The sequence below is a fragment of the Gigantopelta aegis genome, chromosome 1, assembly GCF_016097555.1.
Source record: "Gigantopelta aegis isolate Gae_Host chromosome 1, Gae_host_genome, whole genome shotgun sequence".
In the NCBI taxonomy this organism is placed as follows: Eukaryota; Metazoa; Mollusca; class Gastropoda; order Neomphalida; family Peltospiridae; genus Gigantopelta; species Gigantopelta aegis.
The window spans coordinates 4,118,541-4,144,357 of NC_054699.1; positions in this window are offsets into that span (position 1 = coordinate 4,118,541).

A 25,817-nucleotide genomic window follows, 5' to 3' on the forward strand; every position below is an offset into this window, starting at 1 on the left:
ATGTAGCGGGTTTCCTCTAACGCGACGTTTCAAAAATTACTAAATGTTTGACATCCAATAACCGATGATTGATAAATTAATGTGTTCTAGTGATGTCGTTAAACATAACAAACTGGTGAAGTGTGAGCTGTAATACCCACTATTGAGGAAAACCCACGAGAATATAGCATCCCTGTACCACTGCATGAACAGTATTATTATGCGGGGGCTGTAGGAAACAGCTGCTTAAACATTAAAAATTAAACACCCTATGGGAATATTGTCGTTCCTTGACAGCAGACAAGATATAAAAAAGAAATTCGACTGGTAAGCTGTAGTTAACATTGTGTTAAACAAGGGCGGACTCCCAGCGCTTGTGCAGGAGTGGGAGTCGAAACCCCTGTTCCATGCGAATTTTCTTCTCTTTTTTGGTTTTAAATGTATTTTCCGTGTATGACACCTTCCCCCCCCCCCCCCCACACACCTTGTAAATCCTTCGCTCGCCAGTGAGAACATGCCCCTTACACATGCCCCTTACACATGCCCCTTACACAAGGCCCCTTACACAAGCCCCTTACACATGCCCCTTACACACGCCCCTTACACAAGGCCCCTTACACAAGACCCCTTACACACGCCCCTTACACACGCCCCTTACACATGCCCTTACACACGCTCCTTACACACGCCCCTTACACATGCCACATGCCCCTTACACACGCCCCTTACACACGCCCCTTACACATGCCACATGCCCCTTACACACGCCCCTTACACACGCCACATGCCCCTTACACACGCCCCTTACACATGTCCCTTACACACGCCCCTTACACACGCCCCTTGCACATGCCACATGCCCCTTACACACGCCCCTTACACACGCCCCTTACACATGCCACATGCCCCTTACACACGCCCCTTACACACGCCCCTTACACACGCCCCTTACACATGCCACTTACACACGCCCCTTACACACGCCCCTTACACATGCCACATGCCCCTTACACACGCCCCTTACACATGCCCCTTACACACGCCCCTTACACATGCCCCTTACACATGCCCCTTACACATGCCCCTTACACATGCCACATGCCCCTTACACATGTCCCTTACACACGCCCCTTACACATGCCACATGCCCCTTACACGTGCCCCTTACACACGCCCCTTACACATGCCAAATGCCCCTTACACACGCCCCTTACACATGCCACATGCCCCTTACACATGCCCCTTACACACGCCCCTTACACACGTCCCTTACACATGCCCCTTACACATACCACATGCCCCTTACACACGCCCCTTACACACGCCCCTTACACATGCCACATGCCCTTTACACACGCCCCTTACACACGCCCCTTACACACGCCCCTTACACATGCCACACACCCCTTACACACGCCCCTTACACACGCCCCTTACACATGCGTCTGGAAATCCTGGAAATATTTCGAAAATCGAACCAAGGGCAAAAGGGCACATGGACCAACTCTCTTAAAATAACACTTCAATAAAAATTGTAAATAAATTGTTCAAAAAGGGGGCAATTTAATTAATTTTAAAAAATTAGGGAAAACAACTAGGTACCCTTGGTCCCTGCCTTTGGATCCACCCTTGTTAAGCAATGTTAGAATCGGAGGAAATCTCGCCAGCTGTTGGAATACAGTATGACAACAGTGTAAATAATCCGTGGCGATGGTCCCTGCCTTTGGATCCACCCTTGTTAAGCAATGTTAGACTCGGAGGAAATCTCGCCAGCTGTTGGAATACAGTATGACAACAGTGTAAATAATCCGTGGCGATGGTCCCTGCCTTTGGATCCACCCTTGTTAAGCAATGTTAGAATCGGAGGAAATCTCGCCAGCTGTTGGAATACAGTATGACAACAGTGTAAATAATCCGTGGCGATGGTCCCTGCCTTTGGATCCACCCTTGTTAAGCAATGTTAGAATCGGAGGAAATCTCGCCAGCTGTTGGAACACAGTATGACAACAGTGTAAATAATCCGTGGCGATGGTCCCTGCCTTTGGATCCACCCTTGTTAAGCAATGTTAGAATCGGAGGAAATCTCGCCAGCTGTTGGAATACAGTATGACAACAGTGTAAATAATCCGTGGCGATGGTCCCTGCCTTTGGATCCACCCTTGTTAAGCAATGTTAGAATCGGAGGAAATCTCGCCAGCTCGAGCTGTTGGAACACAGTATGACTGTTGGAACACAGTATGACAACAGTGTAAATAATCCGTGGCGATGGTCCCTGCCTTTGGATCCACCCTTGTTAAGCAATGTTAGAATCGGAGGAAATCTCGCCAGCTGTTGGAACACAGTATGACAACAGTGTAAATAATCCGTGGCGATGGTCCCTGCCTTTGGATCCACCCTTGTTAAGCAATGTTAGAATCGGAGGAAATCTCGCCAGCTGTTGGAATACAGTATGACAACAGTGTAAATAATCCGTGGCGATGGTCCCTGCCTTTGGATCCACCCTTGTTAAGCAATATTAGACTCGGAGGAAATCTCGCCAGCTGTTGGAATACAGTATGACAACAGTGTAAATAATCCGTGGCGATGGTCCCTGCCTTTGGATCCACCCTTGTTAAGCAATGTTAGAATCGGAGGAAATCTCGCCAGCTGTTGGAATACAGTATGACAACAGTGTAAATAATCCGTGGCGATGGTCCCTGCCTTTGGATCCACCCTTGTTAAGCAATGTTAGAATCGGAGGAAATCTCGCCAGCTGTTGGAACACAGTATGACAACAGTGTAAATAATCCGTGGCGATGGTCCCTGCCTTTGGATCCACCCTTGTTAAGCAATGTTAGAATCGGAGGAAATCTCGCCAGCTGTTGGAACACAGTATGACAACAGTGTAAATAATCCGTGGCGATGGTCCCTGCCTTTGGATCCACCCTTGTTAAGCAATGTTAGAATCGGAGGAAATCTCGCCAGCTGTTGGAACACAGTATGACAACAGTGTAAATAATCCGTGGCGATGGTCCCTGCCTTTGGATCCACCCTTGTTAAGCAATGTTAGAATCGGAGGAAATCTCGCCAGCTGTTGGAACACAGTATGACAACAGTGTAAATAATCCGTGGCGATGGTCCCTGCCTTTGGATCCACCCTTGTTAAGCAATGTTAGAATCGGAGGAAATCTCGCCAGCTGTTGGAACACAGTATGACAACAGTGTAAATAATCCGTGGCGATGGTCCCTGCCTTTGGATCCACCCTTGTTAAGCAATGTTAGAATCGGAGGAAATCTCGCCAGCTGTTGGAACACAGTATGACAACAGTGTAAATAATCCGTGGCGATGGTCCCTGCCTTTGGATCCACCCTTGTTAAGCAATGTTAGAATCGGAGGAAATCTCGCCAGCTGTTGGAATACAGTATGACAACAGTGTAAATAATCCGTGGCGATGGTCCCTGCCTTTGGATCCACCCTTGTTAAGCAATGTTAGAATCGGAGGAAATCTCGCCAGCTGTTGGAACACAGTATGACAACAGTGTAAATAATCCGTGGCGATGGTCCCTGCCTTTGGATCCACCCTTGTTAAGCAATGTTAGAATCGGAGGAAATCTCGCCAGCTGTTGGAACACAGTATGACAACAGTGTAAATAATCCGTGGCGATGGTCCCTGATGGTCCCTGCCTTTGGATCCACCCTTGTTAAGCAATGTTAGAATCGGAGGAAATCTCGCCAGCTGTTGGAACACAGTATGACAACAGTGTAAATAATCCGTGGCGATGGTCCCTGCCTTTGGATCCACCCTTGTTAAGCAATGTTAGAATCGGAGGAAATCTCGCCAGCTGTTGGAACACAGTATGACAACAGTGTAAATAATCCGTGGCGATGGTCCCTGCCTTTGGATCCACCCTTGTTAAGCAATGTTAGAATCGGAGGAAATCTCGCCAGCTGTTGGAACACAGTATGACAACAGTGTAAATAATCCGTGGCGATGGTCCCTGCCTTTGGATCCACCCTTGTTAAGCAATGTTAGAATCGGAGGAAATCTCGCCAGCCCTGTTGGAATACAGTATGAAACAGTGTAATACAGTATGACAACAGTCCGTGGCGATGGTCCCTGCCTTTGGATCCACCCTTGTTAAGCAATATTAGACTCGGAGGAAATCTCGCCAGCTGTTGGAATACAGTATGACAACAGTGTAAATAATCCGTGGCGATGGTCCCTGCCTTTGGATCCACCCTTGTTAAGCAATGTTAGAATCGGAGGAAATCTCGCCAGCTGTTGGAATACAGTATGACAACAGTGTAAATACTCCGTGGCGATGGTCCCTGCCTTTGGATCCACCCTTGTTAAGCAATGTTAGAATCGGAGGAAATCTCGCCAGCTGTTGGAACACAGTATGACAACAGTGTAAATAATCCGTGGCGATGGTCCCTGCCTTTGGATCCACCCTTGTTAAGCAATGTTAGAATCGGAGGAAATCTCGCCAGCTGTTGGAACACAGTATGACAACAGTGTAAATAATCCGTGGCGATGGTCCCTGCCTTTGGATCCACCCTTGTTAAGCAATGTTAGAATCGGAGGAAATCTCGCCAGCTGTTGGAACACAGTATGACAACAGTGTAAATAATCCGTGGCGATGGTCCCTGCCTTTGGATCCACCCTTGTTAAGCAATGTTAGAATCGGAGGAAATCTCGCCAGCTGTTGGAACACAGTATGACAACAGTGTAAATAATCCGTGGCGATGGTCCCTGCCTTTGGATCCACCCTTGTTAAGCAATGTTAGAATCGGAGGAAATCTCGCCAGCTGTTGGAATACAGTATGACAACAGTGTAAATAATCCGTGGCGATGGTGATGACAGAATTCAATTACACCACCTATTGTTATGACGACCCAACCACTGTACTCGTGTCTCTTTGTGACAGCGTAGTAATAATAGGATTCACCATGGGTCAAGATCATGCGATTAATGATTTACTGTCTATACCAGTTAAATATGCTTCACCTCTGTCTTCTAATGTACGCCGATGATACAGTATTGTTCTCTGAAAGTGTACATGAATTGCAGAGTATGTTAGACACTTTGTATATATACACAATTGAGTGGAATTTAAAAGTAAATATTAATAAAAGTAAAATCATAGTATTCAGAAAAGGTGGAAATGTGAAACCTGAAGAAAAGTGGACCTATCACGAACAAACTTTAGAACTTGTCGATAGTTTTAACTACCTGGGGGTCTGTTTTCATTATAATGGAAAATTTAACACCTCTCAGAAGGTAATATGCAACCAAGCAGAAAAGCTATGGCTGTTTTATTTGCTAAAACTAGTAACTATTTTTTAAATGCAGAAACCTTACTATCATTGTTTGATACATATATTAGTAGTATTTTAACTTATGGGTGTGAAGTGTGGGGTTTTAACAAAGCAAACAGCCACGAGACTACATTTGCAATTTTGTAAACGTATTTTAGGCGAGAAACGGAGCACTACTAATATGATGGTGTATTATGAATTAGGCCGATCACCTCTGTATATAAGTAGGAATATACGAATTGTAAAATATTGGATAAAGTTGTTGAATACAGATAACTGTATTTTAAAAGAGTGTTATACCGCCCTCTATGACGAGTGCATAAGAAAACCACGTACCATCAACTGGGTTAGTCAAGTACGAGACCTCCTTCTCACTAATGGTTTTGGCCATATATGGTACAATCAAAATGTAGAAAATAGCAGAACATTTTTATCATTATTCAAGCAGAGAATGACAGATCAATTTATTCAGGCTATGTTTGCTGTATTTAATAATTCTCCAAAGTGTCTCCTATACAAATTCATTGTTAATAAATTTTTGTCTACAACCTTACCTTCAGAAACCTATTGCCCTGAAATATAAACGTATTTTGAGTAAATTTAGACTTTCTGCACATATTCTCTCCATAGAAACGGGCAGATACCATCATACCGATAGAAGCAATAGGATATGTAATCTCTGCAACATGAATGTACTAGAAGACGAATATCACTTTGTTCTAGTTTGTCCGTTCTACTATACTATAAGAGATAAATATATTAAAACTTATTATTATAATAAACCATCAACTCTGAAATTAACACAACTACTGTCCACCGATAACTCAAGAGAGTTAATTAAACTGTGTAAATACTTGATAACTGCTACCACACATAGAACAGACAACCTTGATTTATGAGTATGTTTTTATTTATGTATTTATTTCATTACTGTATTTTACTATCGACTGTGATAACTTTTAATAAGTCTATCCTGTAGACCTCACCATTCCCCGCAATGTGTACAATGTATTATTTTATTGTAAATATGTTTGTATGCCTATAAAATGTATATTTTTTGGCAAATAATAAACTACTTAAATCAGATAAAGACAGGCGATTTATATTGGGGGTGGGGGTTGTTTCGACCCCCGAACCCTCCCTCCCGCAGACTCGCCTGTTGCAGGATTCAATGACTGACTAAGACCAGGGGCAGATCTAGGGTTTGGCATTTTTAAGCATTTAGTGAAGTTTAACGACACCACTAGAGCATATTGATTTATTAGTCATCGGCTATTGGATGTCAAACATTTGGTAATTTTGGCATATAGTCTTAGAGAGGAAACCCGATATATCTGTTCCATTAGCAGCAAGGGATCTGCTGTATGCACCTTCCCACAGACAGGACAGCACACACCATGACCTTTACTATACCAATCATGGGGTAAAACCAAACGCCATCCCAGAGAATGGATCCACCGAGAGGATTCGATTGACACAATCAAATTCCTAAAGCGAGCGCTCTATCCACTGATTTGGATCCCGTCCTGTATCAAGTGACAGCATGTCCCTAACAGTTTGTTTGTTTTGTTTAACGACACCACTGGAGCACATTGATTAATTAATAATTGGATATTGGATGTCAAACATTTGGTAATTCGGACTCGTAATCATCAGAGGAAACCTGCTACATTTTTCCTAATGCAGTAAGGGATCTTTTATATGCACTTTCCCACAGACAGGAAAGCACATACCACTTTGTCCAGTTGTGATGCACTGGTTGGAACGAGAAAAACCCCAATCAACTGACAGAGATTATCCACGTGATAGTGGTAAGTTAGAGAGAAGTCGCTGTAGTTCTTGACCATACACCATCACCCCATTAAAACTCACTCTAGGTTGGATCCAGAAGTGGAATGCGAACCCCAAGACCTTTCATTACGCCAGCAAGATCTACAGGTGCTGGGTTTCGGGAGTCACCCCCACCTCCCACACCGGGTCAAAAAAACAATTCTCTATAATTTCCGGGGAAGCACGACTCGACCCCGCTATATACTTCGCTTGCCACAATCTATACACACACACACACACACACACACACACACACACACACACACACACAGACAGACACACACACACACACACATACACATATACACACACACACAGACAGACACACACACACACACACACACACACACACACCAAGCATAAATTTCTGCACACGCGCCTGTTAACAGCCGTCACATTTTGAAAGTCCGTTGGGGCCGTTCAACAATTACGTAACCCAACGTAGTGTTTTATACCTCCTCCCTCGTGTAAAAATAAGGCCACATTCTTCCGTGTAAAACAACGCTCGTCAATACCTCATCTCACTGATTTCCATGTCATAATGACAAAATTTGGCCAATATTATAACATTTTCTGTTTGTATTTTTGTTTGTTTGGTTTGGTAATAAATACTTAATAAAAAAAATCACCCTTTAAGGAACAAAATAGTAATGACTGGCTGCATTTTATTTAATAAATAAAAACAAGACAATTGTTTACGTAACTCTTAACAAACACCCTTCCCTCCCCCATAACGTTTCAAAACACATCTCATGACACGCCTACTCCCCCTGGTCCCTGTTCCACAAAGCGATCTTTTCCCTAAGATCACCTTAAGTGCATAGCTAGTGCAAAGCTACCTTATACACTAAGGTGATATTAGTGCTAAGACCACCTTAAGTGCATAGCTAGTGCAAAACTACCTTATACACTAAGGTGATATTAGTGCTAAGATCACCTTAAGTGCATAGCTAGTGCAAAGCTACCTTATACACTAAGGTGATATTAGCGCTAAGATCACCTTAAGTGCATAGCTAGTACAAAGCTACCTTATACACTAAGGTGATATTAGTGCTAAGATCGCTTCGTAGAACGGGGCCCTAGTGCGTTATGTAATTGTTGAACGGATAAATGAGGTGGCCGCTATGGACAAGTTATACGCAAACAATATCTTCAGTTACACAAATGTCACAATGAATGTGCTCCCTCCTCCTACAGCAGAGAATAACCCATTAGCTTTAGAAAAAGTGTATAAATACACCCAAATAGAACTCGTACACACAACAAGCACATTACATTATAATTATTTATAGCTTCAGGAACGCTGAAAAATAAATCTCAGCCGTAGTAAAAGATATTTGGTAAAACAAGATTTATATCGACGCATGTAACAATCATATTTTGCAAGGAACTTTACAATACTATCTCAAACCTTACCGTGTTAATTGCTACTGTGTGCACACGAGGTCGTTATCTGTCCCATATTTATAGTAATAAATCGAATTCAAGCTCCCATAACATCGTGAATTATCTCAACAAAAATGGCTTCTGGTAGAAACTCTCTTCTGCTAAAACAGCGCCGCGAGAAATCCCATACACGGTGGTGCCAATCGATAAGCTATCTTTGCAAGCATATTCCACTTAAAGTTGTCATTGACATTCATGAATAAGCAGAGGGAATCGATGTCTACCAATCGATAAACTACTACATCCGTACATACATTGCAATGTAGGTAGCAAACTTGAAAGAACTATCCCGAATTTGTAGCCATTGAAATAGACAGTGACTTAATGTAGTCATATCATGCAACACATAAGCAATATATATATATAAAAAAAAAAACTATATAAAAACGTTTCGCGTACAAAGCATTATACTAAAGGCATACTGTCACGGATTTAAGGACTTTATTTCTCTAAAAATGGATAATTAATAAAAATTACAAATCTAGATATAGCATCACTTTAACTGAGCCATGATGGAATGAAATCCATGTCAACCCTCTCAGCAATTTTAGTTTTTGATTTATGGACCATTGCCATAATTCAATTATTTTTACAAAATATCATTAATAAATGGAGTATGGTGGTTATGAAGATGTTTGAATGAAGTACATTTAGGGACAACTCAAATAATATTTGTTTAGGTAATACTTTGTTAGACTATTAAATAGGTCAGTGGTCTGTGACAATATACCTTTAATCACTAAACGTATTCGAGATTCCTTTGAACCACAAAAAAAAGAAGAAAGAAATGTTTTATTTAACGACGCACTCAACACATTTTATTTACGGTTATATGGCGTCAGACCACACAGATATTGAGAGAGAAACCCACTGTCGCCACTTCACGGGCTACTCTTTTCGATTAGCAGCAAGGGTTCTTTTATATGCACCATACCACAGACAGGGTAGTACATACCACGGCCTTTGATATACCAGTCGTGGTGCACTGGCTGGAACGAGAAATAGCCCAATGGGGACGGGGATCGATCCCAGACCGACCGCGCATCGAGCGAGCGCTTTACCACTGGGCTAGGTTCCGCCCCTCCCTTGAACCACGTTAAAAACCAAATTGTTGCCTACAGATTATTATAGGTAAAAGCCCAAATGCACCGACTAGACAGATATTAATATTATAAGCGAGAAATATGACGTAATTTTAATAATTAAAAATTAATGTATTGGTCAAAGATATGTTACAATAGCTACAATCTTAGGATAAAGAGACGATCCTGAGTTTATAGTCATTGTTAAGATCTTGTAACTTGTAGACTAACAGGAATATTTTAATTACTAAAATTACATATTAAAAAAAAAGATTTCTGAAATAAAATATCAGAAAACGTTTGTTTTGTTTAACGACACCACTAGAGCACATTGATTTATTAATCATCGGCTACTGGATGTCAAACACATGGTCATCTTGACATAGTCATAGAGATGAAACCCGCTACGTTTTTCCATTAGTAGCAAGGGATCTTTTATATGCACCATCCCACAGACAGGACAGCACATACCACTGCCTTTGATATATCAGTCGTGGTGCACTGGCTAGAACGAGAAATAGGCCTATAGGCCCACCGAAGGGGATCGATCCTAGACCGACCGCGCATCAAGCGAGGGTTTTCCCACTGGGCTATGTCCCGCCCTAAAATATTGGTTGCAGTATACTAAATGTGCTTCTGCCAGTCTCAGTGTTTACGTCAGGTCAAAGTTCACTTTATATCCTAATATATCTATATGGTTTTTTCGTAGGTACTTTATCGGAGATGGAATCCTGTTTTGGCTAATTGCAATCATTTAGGACAAAAAACACACTGAATATACAGACACTGATATTGTAAAGAACAAACTATATTTAGTATGTAAGTTTAGTCATTAAAATATATTTTAGTCGAAAACATTTTACAATGGCAGGCAACTCAGGGTAGTCACTTTAAAAGCTGCAAATCCCAGCAGCATCAGAACACTTGTGAGGCGGGATGTAGCCCAGTGGTACAGCGCTCGCTTGATGCGCGGTCTGTTTGTGATCGATCCCCGTTGGTGGGCCCATTGGGCTATTTCTCGTACCAGCCAGTGCTCCACGACTGGTATATCAATGGCCATGTTATGTGCTATCCTGTCTGTGGCATATAAAAGATCCCTTGTTACTAATGGAAACATGTAGCGTGTTTCCTCTCTAAGACTATATGTCAAAATTATCATATGTTTGACACCCAATAGCTCTAGTGGTGTCGTTAAACAAAACAAACTTTTTTCCAGAACATTTTCAGTAGAAATATTTTTTTTAATCACGCTACATACCAACATAAGCGTACGGGCTCCCAATTTTTTAGGAGGTGAGGTGTTTTAGGCAGGTTGACGTCTGCCCGAAAACACTGGCGTCGGTGGTGTCGTGGTTAGGCTATCGGACTTAAGGTTGGTAGGTACTGGGTTCACAGCCCGGTACCGGCTCCCACTCAGAGCGAGTTTTAACGACTCTGTGGGTAGGTGTAAATATTGTGGGTAGGATGATGGAAATACATGGTAAACAGGTTTTAAATCAACTTATTTTGCTCTAATATCTCTATCGATTTTGTCTGAAATTGAGGCTTTGTCCCCCCCCCCCCCTCCCCCTATATTAAACCGCATATTAAATTTAGACCCTCGTTTACATGGTCATGACGCGTTACGCAAAAATAAAATGGATCCAAGGTTTGGCGGAAACCAGTACCCCCCAAAATTATTTTGTCTTTTGTTTTTAGTTGTCCTTTTGACGATTTTGATTCAGATGCCCTTTTCCCGTTAATCCAATCTGATTGAAATCGGCTTCTACTAGTTATAGACCAGGGACCCGTCCCACGAAGCGATCTTAGCCCTAAGATTACCGTAAGCGCATAGCTACCCTATGCACTTAAGTTGATCTTAGGGCTAAGATCGCTTCATGGAACGGGGCCCAGTGAAGTAAATTTTAATCAGATTGCCGTTAATAACCCCACTCCCTCCCTTCGCAAACTATTGCCTGCATGCGTCCTGGGGTGTATAACGTGTGTAAGAAAGGCCGTGGCTTGTAGTGTACTGTCTGTGGAATGATACATGTATACTGACATCCAAAATAATTTTAACAAGGCTTGGAATTGTATTATAGCATATTCTAAGAAAACCAACAAACGGTACGGTGGGATATGAAAGTATCATGAAGTTCACCATTTAAACGTCACAACGCACTTCGTGATTCTTGCAATGTCTTTGTAACGTGGTTTCTAAATTGGTTCTTTTCGATTACCAACAATATTTATCAAATTACTCAAATTTTATGTTAAGTTTCTGTGTTGTCCAAAGACACATAACCGTAAATAAAAATGTGTTGAGTACGTCGTTAAAAACCCCTCCTAAAATGTTTCCTTCTTCCTTATGGCGACTCAACGCACCTCAGACGAGCGCTCTACCATCGGACTACACCCCTTCCCCAATGTTGAAAGCCAGCAAGTCAGTCGAAGCGAAGTGTTAACATAAAATAAAAATATAGATGTAGGAAGAGTAATAAACTGTATATAACGGAGTAGTGCCCTGCAAAAATACATCGACTAATACATCGACTTTTGTGAACTAAATACACGTATGACCTAAATGAAAATAGGCATATTACCTGCACAAGTAAACAAAGCTGCCAAATTCTCCAACGCTTGTGAGTACAGTTTCGCAGTTTTGGCACCAACTGCGAACATATCACGTCAAGCATAGCCGAGATAGCTTATTGATAGACTGTCTGTTTGAGGTTCTCTAGCTTTTAGGATCGATCCCCATCAATATACCTTTTTATTTTTATTTCACTTTTTAACCTCTCTGAGAGAGAGAGAGAGAGAGAGAGAGAGAGAGAGAGAGAGAGAGAGAGAGAGAGAGAGAGAGAGAGAGAGAGAGAGAGAGAGAGAGAGAGAGAGCGAGAGACAGAGACAGAGAACGAACTTTTAACATGCCCCTATACCACTACGGTTTCGGGTATAGAGTCAGTGGTCTGGTCCGGGACAGAATTAACCTCTGATTTAACTATTAATTCACGATTATTATATCGAAAAGCGTGGTATGTGCTATATAAACTTACTCTCTGTGTATGTGATTTTTAGAATTATTTTAATCTGTCGCAATTATTTCTCATGCAGTAAAGGTAGCGTGTTTCGCACTGGCGGATCTTTCTGTCTTTTCTTCTCTTTCTCTGTATCTTGTTTCCTGTATATAGGCACTGTTCCTCCTCGTGATGCAGGGGTGGCAACATTCTCTTGGGTTTCCTTAAGAGTGTCGAATACAACACATATTCCTCATCGTGGTACAGGGGTGGCAACATTCTCATGGGTTTCCCTGAGAGTGGCGAATACAGCACATATTCCTCATCGTAGTGCAGGGGTGACAATATTCTCTTGGGTTTCCTTGAGAGTGGCGAATACAGTACATATTACTCATCGTGGTGCAGGGGTGGCAACATTCTCTTAGGTTTCCTTGAGAGTGGCGAATACAGCACTGTGACGGAACATGCTCTTAATTTTGTTTTCGCCTGTGGCGATATTAATTGTTTTAGAGGGCCGTGTGCAGTTCCAATATGCACTTTAGCCCAGGTGGACACTTTGTTACGTAATACCTCTGCGCGACGGTCGTCGAGCTCTTTCTAATACACACCCAGACCACGTGCGGAGGCCATGTGGCCAGTAGTTACGTAATACCTCTGCTAGTTCGGTACGTTCGGGGTATTACTGGCGAACTAGGCGACGACCAGTCTAGGCTTGTAAGAAAAAAATACCGCTTAGTCGCTGTGGAAATAGCACTTGTAGGTATTCGGTGCCGCGATGTACCCCAGGCGATATTCGGATTTTATGATAAATAGCTAGGGTTTTAGAGATATCAGGGAGAAACAAAAGGAAGGCTCCAGGGGATCGTTGTCCGTCCGGACTGGTAAATATTTTATTTCTGCTCTGTGTATAACCTTGATGTGATTGATGTGACTTTAAATATTTTAATACTGTATTATACCAATATTATTTAGACGGTACTTCCGGTAATCTGACGCAGTAAACTGTAGGCTAACTGTTTTAATATATATAAAGCTTAACTAGTCATCCTAGAGGACCTAGGTAAACTGTAGGTTATTGTCTTTATTGTGATAGGTACCAGTATTAATTCTGTGTTACAAGATTACTGAATGAGTAGTTAAGAGTTAATTAAAAATTAACCAGTTAGGAATAGAGTTGTAATTCCTTTATTAATTAAGTTCCCCTGATAGCGTTTCTCAATTATCACACGTTACTGAATGAGTAGTAAGGGTTAATTAAAAATTAACCAGTTAGGAATAGAGTTGTAATTCCTTTATTAATTACGTTCCCCTGGAAGCGTTCCCAATTATCACACGTGTGGGTGATGTGTCACGGTGAAGTGATTACAATATTTGTAAACTAGACACCTAGAGATTAACTAATTAAGTGATCAGTTCTGGGTTGTTATTATTTGTTGTTGTTAATTAACTACTGCGGCAGTACATTTGTCAGCGTAGTAGTAATACAGATTCCAAAGTGTATTGTGTTTTTGTTGTGTTTTCTAGTGAACTAAACGTGCTATATTACATATACTTTATATAAGATCTTATCTCTGATCATACCTAGAAGAGCCACGCGGGTATAACTGCCCGTTACAGAGAGATCTAATAGATATACAGTTAGGAGAGATATTTGGATAATCGTGTTTCATTCAGTTACGGGTATTATAGGATCCCCGTGACAAGCACATATTCCTCATCGTGGTGCAGTGGTGACAATATTCTCTTGGGTTTCCTTGAGAGTGGCGAATACAGCACATATTGCTCATCGTGGTGCAGGGTTGGCAACATTATCATGGGTTTCCTTGAGAGAGGCGAGTACAGCACATGTTGCTCATAGTGGTGCAGGGGTGGCAACATTATCATGGGTTTCCTTGAGAGAGGCGAATACAGCACATGTTGCTCATCGTGGTGCAGGGGTGACAACATTATCATGGGTTTCCTTGAGAGAGGCGAATACAGCACATGTTGCTCATCGTGGTGCAGGGGTGGCAACATTATCATGGGTTTCCTTGAGAGTGGCGAATACAGCACATATTGCTCATCGTGGTGCAGGGGTGGCAACATTATCATGGGTTTCCTTGAGAGTGGCGAATACAGCACATATTCCCAATCGTGGTGCAGGGGTGGCAACATTATCATGGGTTTCCTTGAGTGTGTAGAATACAGCACATATTCCTCGTCGTGGTGCAGGGGTGGCAACATTCTCATGGGTTTCCTTGAGAGTGGCGAATACAGCACATATTCCTCGTCGTGGTGCAGGGGTGGCAACATTCTCATGGGTTTCCTTGAGAGTGGCGAATACAGCACATGTTGCTCGTCGTGGTGCAGAGGTGGCAACATTATCATGGGTTTTCTTGATAGTGGCGAATGCAGCACATGTTGCTCGTCGTGGTGCAGGGGTGGCAACATTATCATTGGTTTCCTTGATAGTGGCGAATGCAGCACATATTCCTCGTCGTGGTGCAGGGGTGGCAACATTATCATTGGTTTCCTTGATAGTGGCGAATGCAGCACATATTCCTCGTCGTGGTGCAGGGGTGGCAACATTATCATTGGTTTCCTTGATAGTGGCGAATGCAGCACATATTCCTCATCGTGGTGTAGGGGTGGCAACATTATCATGGGTTTCCTTGAGAGTGGCGAATACAGCACATGTTGCTCACCGTGGTGCAGGGGTGGCAACATTATCATGGGTTTCCTTGAGAGTGGCGAATACAGCACATGTTGCTCATCGTGGTGCAGGGGTGGCAACATTATCATGGGTTTCCTTGAGAGAGGCGAATACAGCACATGTTGCTCATCGTGGTGCAGGGGTGGCAACATTATCATGGGTTTCCTTGAGAGAGGCGAATACAGCACATGTTGCTCATCTTGGTGCAGGGGTGGCAACATTATCATGGGTTTCCTTGAGAGAGGCGAATACAGCACATATTCCTCGTCGTGGTGCAGGGGTGGCAACATTATCATGGGTTTCCTTGAGAGTGACGAATACAGCACATGTTGCTCATCGTGGTGCAGGGGTGGCAACATTATCATGGGTTCCTTGAGAGAGGCGAATACAGCACATATTCCTCATCGTGGTTCAGGGGTGGCAACATTCTCTTGGGCTTCCTTGAGAGTGGCGAATACAGCACATGTTGCTCATCGTGGTGCAGGGGTGGCAACATTATCATGGGTTTCCTTGAGAGTGGCGAATACAGCACATATTCCCAATCGTGGTGCAGGGGTGGCAACATTATCATGGGTTTCCTTGAGTGTGTAGAATGTAGCACATATTCCTCGTCGTGGTGCAGGGGTGGCAACATTATCATGGGTTTCCTTGATAGTGGCGAATACAGCACATATTGCTCATCGTGGTGCAGGGGTGGCAACATTATCATGGGTTTCCTTGAGAGTGGCGAATACAGCACATATTGCTCATCGTGGTGCAGGGGTGGCAACATTATCATGGGTTTCCTTGAGAGTGGCGAATACAGCACATATTCCCAATCGTGGTGCAGGGGTGGCAACATTATCATGGGTTTCCTTGAGTGTGTAGAATGTAGCACATATTCCTCGTCGTGGTGCAGGGGTGGCAAAATTATCATGGGTTTCCTTGATAGTGGCGAATACAGCACATATTGCTCATCGTGGTGCAGGGGTGGCAACATTATCATGGGTTTCCTTGAGAGTGGCGAATACAGCACATATTGCTCATCGTGGTGCAGGGGTGGCAACATTATCATGGGTTTCCTTGAGAGTGGCGAATACAGCACATATTCCTCGTCGTGGTGCAGGGGTGGCAACATTATCATTGGTTTCCTTGATAGTGGCGAATACAGCACATATTCCTTATCATGGTGTAGGGGTGGCAACATTCTCATGAGTTTCTTTATGAGTGGCAAATACAGCACACGCTGTATCTCTTGGAAATTTTAAAACGAGTTTTATTAGCATTTTTTTTCAAAGTGACAGACCCTAGTTTTTAAATACATTAATATTATGTTTTCAGTTTTGTGTTGATATTTCGGTGCAATATATAGTCCAGGCAATCTATGCCCAAATATATGGTAAACCCATCACAAATTGGAAAAGTAATGAAATGAACAGTGTTTGCTCAGAATATAGTCAAGAATAATATATTAAAAATGTAGAAAAATATAATGAGTGGAACAGACAGTAATTTGGTTTTAAAGTTAGTGTAGACTGAGCACTGATGTCATCAATTTTAGATTAATGCATATGTTTTAAAACGTACTTCCCAGGACATTTTGTACCCAAAGAGTGGCAATTCCATTGATCTTACATAATGTAAAGATGCTGATTAAAAAAAAAAAATGTTACCAACTGATATTACCATTATTTATTCATGAAAAATCAAGATGGCCGCCACATTATCTACTAAAACATGAAATGTAATGTCTAAATTTCTAACTAAGGTGCATTCAAAATATTAATAGTTATTCCTATGTTTTATATGTCTAAGAATTGATATATTTTATCCTTGAAATGTTTTTGTGTTATATATATATATATATATATATATATATATGTATATATATAATAAATCTAATATATCTATCAATATATCTGTCAATATAACCAGCAAACTGTAACCAAATTATACAAAACATTATTACTTCAGCTTCTAGCTGTCTAGGTGATAGTGTTACTTGTAAATGCATAAATCTCTGTTTTCATGGATAAAAATAACTTTTACCCTGGTTCTATGAAATATTACATAGAAATCCAAGATGGCCACCATGAACCTACTGAAATAGGAAATGTAATATCTCGACATCTACTGGGATACAGTCACTATATTAATAGCTATTCCTATGTTTTGTATATGATGAGGTAGGTATATGATGGGTCTGCTATGTTTTAAGAAGTCGTATTTTCATAAAATGAGTATAAATGCAGAAATGACCAATACTTTGAAAAACAAGAATTAACAGATGCATTAGTCTTTTTCAATCAGAATTTGGTAAAAAAAAATAATACATTAAAAATATAATTAATAGTAAAGTTAATAATGTGAACTTTGGTTGAAAGAGTTTCCTGATAATGTCAGGGTCACATTAAGTTATAATAAACATTTTAGAGAACTTTGACAATAACCAATGTTGTTGCTTGGCAAAACAAGGTTTACTAAAAAACGTATAACAATAATATTCCAATGCAACATACATTTAGAGATTTCTTTAAAACACGTGTATGTATTAATTTGTTATATTATCAAAATACCGGCCTCGGTGGCGTCGTGGTTAAGCCATCGGACATAAGACTGGTAGGTACAGGGTTCGCAGCCCGGTACCGGCTCCCACCCAGAGCGAGTTGTAACGACTCAGTGAGTAGGTGTAAGACCACTACACCCTCTTCTCTCTCACTAACCATTAATAATTAACAACTAGCCCACTGTCCTGGACAAACAGCCTAGTGTGCCCAGGACAGCGTGCTTGAACCTTAATTGGATATAAGCACAAAAATAAGTTGAAATGAAATGAAATTACCAGAAGAAATGTTACGTATTTTACCAGTGTTCATATTTGATATACTATTATCCTGTTCAATTATTTAGAACCAAAGTTTTTTGCAAATGTTACGTTTATTTCCTATTCGATATTTGTTTTCTTTGCATTTACATGAAAACAAACCCAAACCCCGACAGGTTTTATATACAAATCATCATATAAAATGCACGAAGTTGATTTAATTCCACTTTTTAAAAATCTCTGTGTCTTTTGAATGCACGTTATTTCTCCTATAAATAACTACGGTCATTTGCATATCAAAACATTGGGATCTGAGGCTACGTGAAGGCCATTATAGCTTGTTTCACTAAATCAAGGTTATTATTGTTTTGCAGTGTGTAACAGCATTGTCTAATCTTTCCGTTAAACATAGATGTAAACAAACAGAACATGTAACCCTTTCTTGTAGTATTTAATAAATTTAGTTAATGTATTATGTATTTTTATTTTATTATATCAATTATATATTAGCATACCATACCTAACCTAACACAACTGAGGCGTAGCACAGTAATAAACACAAATCACCTCACACACCGCAGGAATGTGCTTTCCAAATTTATAAATAAATTTAATGCAGGGCCGGACCCAGAAGACCGGGGGGGGGGGGGGGGGGGATAAAATGTCAAAGGCCACCAACATCAAATAATAATACAAAAGTTATTTAATTTGCCTCTAAATTGGGAACTCATACGTATATATATATATATATATATATATATATATATATATATATATATATATAGTATTTAGGGTGGTGCTAGGGGCTGGGGTTTGGGGGTTGGGTGTTACATTTGTAATGCGAAAAACCAAATGGCTATTGTTCGGACTCGTATGGGTTCAACCACTTTTTCATCCCGCAGACACAGCCCTGAATGTTCAAAATACGATAGCATTGCTTGGTCAATAGCATCATTATTTCGATCTATGACTGCACGTGCTATTGTAGCAATGTGTAAACCACGTAAAATACAAGTTAGGTAGGGTATATAAATTCATTGAAAATGTATTAGTCGACATTCTTGTTATTGTTATTTGAGGAAAAATATGGGTAAATCGAAAAACACTTCAGTTGATGTAAAATCGTGTATTAAGAACGTTTTCGATTATTTTGAAGATGAATATCAGCGCGATAGACCTAGGTATGCTTCTTATCGAATTGTCGATCGAGTTGCCGCTGCACTTAAAGTTTCAGTTTCAACAGTAAAAAGAACTGTGAAAAATCTAAGCTCTACGAATCCAAGCACAGAAATCACTGTTAAAAAACGCGACCGAAAACTCATCGATTTATTTGATAAAGATGTTATTAGACGACGAGTATACAGATTTTATAGAGAGGGCGAATTACCTACATTACATAAGATTAACGTGGCTTTAAGGGGTGGAATCAACATATCCATATCAACTTTACGAAGAACACTCCATGACCTCGATTTTAAATACCAACATATGTCTACAACCGGAAAAGTGATTTTTGAGGACGCCAATATATTAGACAGGAGACTGTCCTATCGCCATGAAATATCCAGTTTACGAGAGTGTATCAAGATGAGACCTGGGTGAATGTCAACCACACAACATCCCACCACTGGACAGATATCCACCCGGGCACAAGTACCGCCAATCACCTGCCGAAATCAGACGCTGCTGATCGAGTTCCTAAACTCTGTTCGGTGACTGGGAAGGGAAAAAGACTTATTATTTGTCATGCTGGCTGTGATAAATATGGATTGATAGATGGCTGTGAATTGATCTTTGAGGCTAAAAAAACAGACGGAGACTATCATGGTGAGATGAATCATGAAAATTTCATTAAATGGTTTGAAGAACAACTTATGCCTTCTCTACCAGAACCTTCTGTTATCGTCATGGATAACGCAAGCTACCACAACAAATTAACTGAGATTACACGATGTCCTGCACTAAACGCTAAAAAGGAAGAAATTCAGTCGTGGCTACGAAACAAAAATATACCTTTTGAGAGTAACATGACAAAGCCAGTTCTTTATGAACTTGTGAAAAGTAACAAATGTGCAAAGCAATTTGTTACTGATGATATTGCTGAACGCCATGGGCACTTGTGTCTAAGACTGCCGCCAAGACATTCTGAACTCAATCCGATAGAACTGATCTGGAGTCAAGTCAAAGGGCACATAGCTCGTCATAATGATGGTAAAATGACCACGGTACGGAGAGAACTTGCACATGCATTGAACTCTGTCACACCTACACACTTCTCTGACGCAGTTAAACATGTAATAAAGATCGAAGAAGATTTTAGAAAACAAAATAGTTTTATAAGAAATAAAATACCCCCTGTGATAGTCCCCCTTAACGAAGATAGTGATGAAGAAATGAGTTCGTCGACTGATTAAGTTATTTCTCCATACCCATCAGGAGTATTACTTTAATGTATGCATGAACTCTTTAACACCAAAAACAATTTATTTCCATATCATTCACTATCAAACAACCTAACAACCTATAAACTAATCGACTAGAAATGCATATAGACTACACATACATACGAGAGAAATGTTTATTTAACGACGCACTCAACGCATTTGATATACGTTTATGTGGCGTCAGACAAAACGGTTAAGGAGCATTATGACAGTGAGAAAGAAACTCGCTACCGCCACATGGGCCACTGTTTCCGATAAGCAATTTTGATCAGCAATAAGGGACGTTTTATATGCACCATCCCATAGACAGGATAGCACATACCACAGCCTTTATACATCAGTTGTGGTACACAGGCTGGAACTAGACACAACCCAATGGGTCCACCATGTGGGATCGATCAGTCGACCTACCATGAGCGAACGCTTTACCTCTGAGCTACGTCCCGCTCCATATACAAAAGAAGCCTTAAGTGGGGTTGGGGTTGTGCAGAGGGTCACACCTCCACCAATCGCATGCATACCATATTCTTCTCTCTCTCTCTCCCTATAACCATAGATTAAAATATGTTGAGTGCGTCGTTACATAAATGATGTCTCTCTCTCTCTCTCTCTCTCTCTCTCTCTCTCTCTCTCTCTCTCTCTCTCTCTCTCTCTCTCTCTCTCTCTCTCTCTCCCTTCAGCGCGCGCGCTTGTGTATTCCACTATATAATTATAATATTTGATACATATTTTTTTTTCAAACTGAGGTTTTGTCACTTGAACTCCCCACCTGAATCCGCGCCTGCTTCATGTTTACAGATATTTTCTTAAATATAGGTCATACTACGATTTGTGCGGATAGGACGATATAACCGAACATTAGTTTGAAACGCACTATAGAATGATGCTTTTGATATGCAAATGTCCTTAGTTATTTATAGGAGAAATAACGTGCATTCAAAAGACACAGAGATTTTTAAAAAGTGGAATTAAGTCAACTTCGTGCATTTTCTATGATGATTTGTATATAAAACCTGTCGGGGTTTGGGTTTGTTTTCATGTAAATGCAAAAAACAAACAAATATCGAATAGGAAATAAACGTAACATTTGCAAAAAACTTTGGGTCTAAATAATTGAACAGGATACGTTGACAATTCAGCATTATGATTTATTTGTAATACGACACACATTGAAACGTAACAGAACTAGTTTTTATAGTTTTGCCCTTGTATTACATGATCCACGTTGTTATTTTGTTAGTCAGCTTGTTATCCCAAGCCTGAAACAATAGTTGTAGTTTACACATATATTACAACAATTAAAAGTACTGAATGATTTCGTTTTCTAGATGTCGCAGTGTTTGTGTAAATATGGGCGTTTTCTTTCATTATGGGTCAATATGTTAATTGAAAATGTTGTCTCACTACATATCCAATAAAAACAATAATTAGATATAGCATTTTCATTATCACAGTCCACGAAAGCAAGAGTCACATTTAAAAGCATAATATACAAACCTGATTAGTGTGAAATATATCTTTGTTGGATTTTTTCAACGTCATATTACTGTGGATAGTATAAAAATGTCTGACTATTTTGACCATTTCTTCTGAAATGTACGGGGATCAGATACTACTTATTGATACAATGTGAGTATCAATTCTTTGTTCTTGTTTATGCACACTCAACACATTTTATCTTCCACAGTTATATGGCGTCGAACTTAATGTTAAGGACCACATAGATACTATTAGATTAATAGCAACTGATCGTTTATAAAACAAAGAAAGAAATGTTTTATTTAACGACGCACTCAACACATTTTATTTTACGGTTATATGGCGTCAGACATATGGTTAAGGACCACACAGATTTTGAGAGGAAACCCGCTGTCGCCACTACATGGGCTACTCTTCCGATTAGCAGCAAGGGATCTTTTATTTGCGCTTCCCACAGGCAGGATAGCACAAACCATGGCCTTTGCTGAGCCAGTTATGGATCACTGGTCGATGCAAGTGGTTTACACCTACCCATTGAGCCTTGCGGAGCACTCACTCAGGGTTTGGAGTCGGTATCTGGATTAAAAATCCCATGCCTCGACTGGGATCCGAACCCAGTACCTACCAGCCTGTAGACCGATGGCCTACCACGACGCCACCGAGGCCGGTGATGATCTTTTATAAGTCCCATCTCACATAACACTCATACGACATTACCAGGATTATCAGATGGCGTCCAGTAGGTCATTGATAGTAACTCACTTTTATATATGATATCATTGCATCGTGGTTAGACATTGAGATATTTTTTTCACACACTATACACAGTATTTGTCATACAAATATGGAGATGCTTTCTTTGCTTCTTATATTGGATTCCAAGCTAGTCCATCTATAATATGGGGCGGATTATGCTTTAGGTAAGGGGGGTTTCCGAAATAATATGTAAATGTTTATAATTTGAAACAGTCATGTTTCCAGTAACATTGGGGGTTAGGGGTAGGTAAGCAGGCTTTTTTTTTCAATCGTGCATGAATGAGGGGACGAGAGGGTACACACATGTGAACATCAATTTAGATCTATGTGGTCGGGTTGGGGTGCAACTAGGAAACCCGCCATAATCCGCCCCTGATAATGGACTGATAGCAAAGGTCTAGATGTGTTGGGGAAACAAATAATGTCTCGTGAATGTGCTAATTAAGTAACAGACTGAAAGATACAAGTGCGAAAGACCATGCAAAAGCAGATGCTGACCATCTTATTTTAAAGTCTATAGCACCAAATCAAATCTCATAGACGACAATAGCAAATGTGGCTACAATCTGCTACATGCTATGTTTCAATCGATCTTTAAATCAGAAACAAAAACGATGTTAAGATGCCAGTTTGAGATATGCTAGAAAGCGCTCTTAACTACCCCCTCCACACAGACACTGTGGCACTCTGCACGTTTCAAACGCAATACTATGGTACGTAAACGAACACCAGTTCAAATTACTATGACGAATTGTCTAGCCTCACGTAACAACACTTTTTGACAACAGGTTCTGTCACATATCTCACCAGAAAGGAAAGCTTTTATTTAACGACGCACTCAACACATTATATTTACGGTTATATGGCATCAGACCACACAGATATTGAGAGAAACCCGTTGTCGCCACTTCATGGGCTACTCTTTTCGATCTTTTATATGCACCATCCCACAGACATGGTAGCACATGCCACGGCCTTTGATATACCAGTCGTGGTGTACTGGCTGGAACGAGAAATCATATCTCACCAATGACAGGCGTGACCATATTTAATACTCTCTTTAGAGTTTGTCACACTTCAAACTTCGACCGGGTTGTTGGAGAAAAATCGGTGTGGTGGCCTTACATCCTCTGTTGGGCTGTTAAAACTGTGTGAGAGCCGTTATTGGGGTGCGAGCCGTTATTGGGGTGCGAATTCTACTCCGACCAGCCTTTAGTTCGATGACTAAACCATTACATTACAGCAGCCAGTAAGGCATATTGCACATGAAATAATAGATATTGAGAATGAAATGGCAATCACAGCAGCAGGTAGAAGGTAGAGTATACGACATATTGTTGCTAACACTGCAACACTTTTCAAAATAACACATATGTTACTTTCATTGAAAGTGTTAGATAGCTATTAAAGATATTCTCATAATGTTTAATTGAATACAGAAATATAAAATTAAAATGTTAGTGTTCCCAAACTTATTTTAACTAACATAGCTTCAACGTTGAATTAAAAATTGTTCCACTATTTATATTGTCTACATTTTTGATATGTTAGTTTGTATTAGAGAGAGAGAGAGAGAGAGAGAGAGAGAGAGAGAGAGAGAGAGAGAGAGAGCGAGAGAGAGCGAGAGAGAGAGAGAGACAGACAGACAGACAGAGAGACAGAGAGAGAGAGAGAGAGAGAGAGAGAGAGAGAGAGACAGAGACAGAGACAGAGTGAGAGAAACAGACACACACAGAGAGAGAGAGAGAGAGAGAGAGAGAGAGAGAGAGAGAGAGAGAGAGAGAGAGAGAGAGAGAATATTTTTACATGCACCTATACAACTACGTTTTCGGGCATTTTGTATTAGATACTGAGTTGAATACAGTTGAAATTAAACCTTTTGCAATTTGTGATGAGTCTTTCATTATATTTCCTGGACTAATAAATATTTTGTTTATGACAGCTCCATACACTGTTTAGGACAGCTCCATACACTGTTTAGGACAGCTCCATACACTGTTTCAGGGTCTCACTTCTTTATTCAGTGCTATATTTTAACTTTTGACTAGGATGACACACAATAGCTGATTTATCGTCCTGGGCCGGTATCTTTAAACATTCATTCATTCATTCAATCAATCAATCATGCATTTATACATTCATTATGTGTTTTGTGTTTATCAGGTCAAATCTTTCGCTCTCCGCCCCGCCCCCCTCTCTCCTCCCCCTCCCCCACAATCGCTATCGCTCATCCCCTCTCCCCACTCCCTCCCTCCCCCACTCTCTCTCTCCTCCCCCCTCCCCCTCTCTCTCTCCTCTCTCTCCCCTCCCGTCCGACTCCCCCCCTCTCTCCTCCTCTCCTCGTCTCTCCAACGCCCACCGCTCTCTCTCCTCTCCCTCTCTCTCCTCTCTCCTCCAACCCTCTCCCTCCGAAACGCGCTCGATCTCCCAATCTCTCCTCTCCCATCCTCTCTCTCTCTCTCCCCTCCACAGGCATAATTAATATATCTCCTGGGAAGGTAACTTAATATTGTATATCAGTATCAGCGTAAAGGCATCACCTGTGCCACCATTTTAGACCTTTTAAAATAATAGAACAACCGATTTAAGAATGATCCACGGACACTGCACCAAACAGCATCTACAATTCAAAATATCTACAAGTAGAACACATCACAGCCCCGGGTTGCTTGAAATGTCCAGTTATCTATATTATTATGAATTATTTATCCACCACCCCCATCCACACGATCAACACCCATCCCCCCACCCACCCACAACTTCGTAGACTACTGTCGCGGATCTAGTGGGTATACTACGCCTCCGAAGTCGGTTAATTTAATTTTATTTTTAATTATGTCTTGTTTAGGTCTATAACTAATTGATGTGCAAGCACTCTGTCCTGGTTACACATATCTGGGTTGTCTGTCCGGAACAGAGGTCAGTGCTTACTTGTTAATGGTTAGTGATACGAACCCCCGTACCTGCCAGCATCTGAACCCATTTAGTAACAACTATCATCGAGGATGGT